This window comes from Ictalurus punctatus, chromosome 7 (assembly GCF_001660625.3).
Source record: "Ictalurus punctatus breed USDA103 chromosome 7, Coco_2.0, whole genome shotgun sequence".
In the NCBI taxonomy this organism is placed as follows: domain Eukaryota; kingdom Metazoa; phylum Chordata; class Actinopteri; order Siluriformes; family Ictaluridae; genus Ictalurus; species Ictalurus punctatus.
Window position 1 is genome coordinate 33996237 of NC_030422.2, and position 3863 is coordinate 34000099.

Below are 3863 nucleotides of genomic sequence, written 5' to 3' on the forward strand. Positions count from 1 at the left end.
GCCTACAACGCTCAGATTTCACCAAAGCCCCTCCTTCCTAAAAGCCCAGAGTGCTCTGATTATCCAGCTGACCCGTTGCGTTGTGATTGGCCAAAAGCCTTGCGTGTGTCGGAAAAGTAACGCTCCTTAGCATTAGCTTTAGTGTTAGCCTTAGCGTTAGCCTCCAAGCAAAAACCTGTTGATACACTGTACGCTGCAGCAGAGCAGATCTTTTCGGTGTGCATGTTAAAGTGCACCTATTATGGTTTTGAAACGTGCCTATTTTTGTTTTAAAGCTTTCATACAATAGATTTACATGCATCCAAGGTCAAACACTTTAAACTGCTACATGCTAACTCTAGCTAAAATTGCACGATAAGGTGTACATGTACACATGCATATTCTTAAATAGTATGCATGACCAAAACACACACATTGAATCATCCACACACACCTAAAGCTGCTCTCCACTGTTAAAGATAGGCTTGGGTGTTTATTATGGACACTCCTGAAGTCTGAGTTCTTCCACTCCAACCTTCACACAGCTGGCTTTGTGCACAGGGGCATTTTCATGCTGCAACAGGTTTGGGCCTCTTAGGTCCAGTGAAGGGAAATATTTTAACAGCCAGATGAATGTGTGTGCTGGAGCTATCCTCCATCGCAGAATTAATACAGCTACTCGTTTAATTATGAGGGAAAATATAGTTCTTAGATAGAGTCATTTGGAGTGGAGTCATCCAGAGAGAGTCGTTTAGACAGGAGTCATCCAGAGAGAGTTGTTTAGACAGGAGTCATCTAGAGAGAGTCGTTTAGAGAGGAGTCATCCAGAGAGAGTCGTTTAGACTGGAGTCATCCAGAGAGAGTCATTTAGAGTGGAGTCATCCAGAGAGAGTCGTTTAGACAGGAGTCATACAGAGAGAGTCGTTTAGGGAGGAGTCATCCAAACAGAGTGTTGTTTAGAGTGGAGTCATCCAGAGAGTTGTTTAGACAGGAGTCATCTAGAGAGAGTCATTTAGAGTGGAGTCATCCAGAGAGAGTCGTTTAGACAGGAGTCATCTAGAGAGAGTCGTTTAGAGAGGAGTCATCCAGAGAGAGTCGTTTAGACTGGAGTCATCCAGAGAGAGTCATTTAGAGTGGAGTCATCCAGAGAGAGTCGTTTAGACAGTAGTCATACAGAGAGAGTCGTTTAGAGAGGAGTCATCCAAACAGAGTGTTGTTTAGAGTGGAGTCATACAGAGAGAGTCGTTTAGACAGGAGTCATCCAGAGAGAGTCGTTTAGAGAGGAGTCATCCAGACAGAGTGTTGTTTAGAGTGGAGTCATCCAGAGAGAGCCGTTTAGACAGGAGTCACCCATCCATGATGTATATATGTTGTGTTTGGTAGGGATGGGTTTCTCCATATGTGGTTTCCAAGCTTGTCTTGAGTTTTCAAAGCAGTAGTGCTTCGAATTAGTGCTCTGGAGCCTTGGTTCAAAATACAACTTCCTATATTTTGCTATAAATATTTAGCCACAACTGAATCAGTATGGTTTAACATCCAGGCTGTTTCCAGACCTGTGTGTAAGGTCTACAAAAGGATAAAAGTCCTTCCTGCTTGGTTTAAACCCGAGGGTTTTTGCGTGGCGTGAGAGGTTTCCACTTTGATAGTCCAAATAGCAATACATCTTTAATGTTTCGACACCTACATTCTAAAAATCCGCCCCTGCCGATGGTGGAATGTACACGGTCACAACAATGGCGTGAGAGAACTCCCTGGGTAAGTAATATGGTCTCAGCCCCACAGCCAGTAGCTCTAGATCTGGAGTACACATGCTATCTTTCACCGCTATGTGCCCAGCCTTACACCATTTTGAGTTAACAAAGATGGTTATACCTCCTCTCTTCTTCTTACCACTCTGCCACTCTGTTTTCCTTTAGAGAGGGGTCATCCAGAGAGAGTCGTTTAGTGAGGATTCAGTGGATCAGTGGTTAAAGGCTCTGGGTTACTGATCAGGAGTTCAAGCCCCTGCCAAGCTACCACTGTTGGGCCTTTGGACAAGGCCCTTAAGTCTCAATTGCACAGTTGTATAAATGAGATAAATAAGAAAAACAAGTCGCTCTGGATAAGGGTGTCTGCCATGTGCCATAAAATTTAAAACTGAGTCATCCAGAGAGAGTCATTTAGAGAGGAGTCATTGGAGAGAGTCGTTTAGAGATGAGTCATCCAGAGAGAGTCATTTAGAATGGAGTCATCCAGAGAGAGTCATTTAGAGTGGAGTCATCCAGAGAGAGAGTCATTTAGAGTGGAGTCATCCAGACAAATAGTCATTAAGATAGGAGTCATCCGAAGAGAGTCGTTTAGAGAGGAGTCATCAAAGAGAGTCGTTTAGAGAGGAGTTATTCTGATAGAGTCATTTAGAATGGAGTCATCCAGAGAGAGTCATCTAGACAGGAGTCATCCAGAGAGAGTCGTTTTGAGAGGAGTCATACGGAGAGAGTTGTTTAATAAGGGGTCATCCAGAGAGAGTCGTTTAGAGGGTAGACATACAGAGAGAGTTGTTTAGAGAGGAGTCATCCAGAGAGAGAGTTGTTTAATAAGGAGTCATCCAGAGAGACTCCTCTCGTTTAGAGAGGAGTCATCCAATGAGAGTCGTTTAGAGAGGAGTCATGCAGAGAGAGTCGTTTAGAGTCGTTTATTGGTGAACAACCTAGAAATGATCGTTACTGCCCTCTGCTGGCGCGTTTCTGGAAATGCAACAGAAAATAATCGCATTTAAAGTGATTTAATCAGCCTTTCCCCCTGAATTTCATTGTACAGTTTATTATAAATGTTTAATATATATAATAATCTTGTTTCCTTTTTCCAGAGGGTTAATCCTCCTGGTTTTAGTTATCATTTAACATTCTCATTCAATAAATATATATTTTTTTTATCATAATCATCTTCTGCTATTTAATAATGTAATGTTATGTAAATAAATGTGGCACTCTGCTTGTGTATTTCGCAAATCTCAATTGGTCACACATAAAATAAAATAAAATAAAATGGGGGAAAAACCATGTTTCCTGTTCCTAATATCTAAAAAAAAAAAAAAGTACATTATTTTTGAAGTTTTGTGTAAGTGATGATGTGTGTAAATGGATGAGAGTTGTTAATCTCAGGCTTCAGCGTGGTTTTGTGGTTGCGTTTGAAGTCTAACTCGGTTTCTGGGAAACTAAATTTATAACCAGGCCTCAATAATTACGTCGATTTTATGACAGAAAGTCTGCTGCTGTCGCCAAAGACCACATGAGAGAGAATATGATGTCATTTCCTGTGCCGAGGTCCTGTGCTCGCAGTGAACACATTTACAAAGAGGAGGATTTTTCTTTCTTTCTTTTTAATCCAAGAAGATTGAAGAGCAGAAATTCTTTAATGAAATAACTAATCATTCTCAGATCTTTTATTAAAGGTGTGTCACGTAAGATTGACCCCACCTCCCAATATTAATTCTCTAACTAACGTTTAGTTTAATGTATAACCCCCAGGATCTTGTCTATAAAATGACTGACAGGAGTCCCATCCAAACACAAACAAGCACTCTGGACCGGAAGTCCGTTTTCCAAATGGGTTTTCTCAGTGAATTAACAAACATCTGCTAAAGTCCAAGCTTAAATCATTGTTTTGTTAATCATCTTCTACATGTCTTCCAGGTTATTTGTACAAGTGAGGAATAAAAACAATGGACTATTGCACCTTAATCAAGCATAAAGTTTTATTTTAATCATTTTTCTTTGATCCACAAAACGAACAGCGATGTGACGTACAACATCTTCAGAACAGGAAGTGATGAGAGTCGATGGAGAGGAAGAGGAAGAGAAAGAGGAAGACAGGATGAGGAGAGATGGTGTGAAGAGTTTTATAAT

At 40.9% G+C, this 3863-nt stretch overlaps 1 protein-coding gene across 1 annotated transcript in view; it reads right to left on the bottom strand.

The window, feature by feature from the left end:
• Positions 1-3694: 3694 nt before the first annotated feature.
• The window catches only part of myl13 (myosin, light chain 13), a 9006-nt gene continuing 8837 nt past the window's right edge, over positions 3695-3863 (bottom strand). Inside the window, exon 7 of the mRNA XM_017471065.3 lies at positions 3695-3863. This exon is cut by the window's right edge and continues 68 nt beyond it. The gene's annotated coding sequence lies outside the window, so the exon portion shown is untranslated.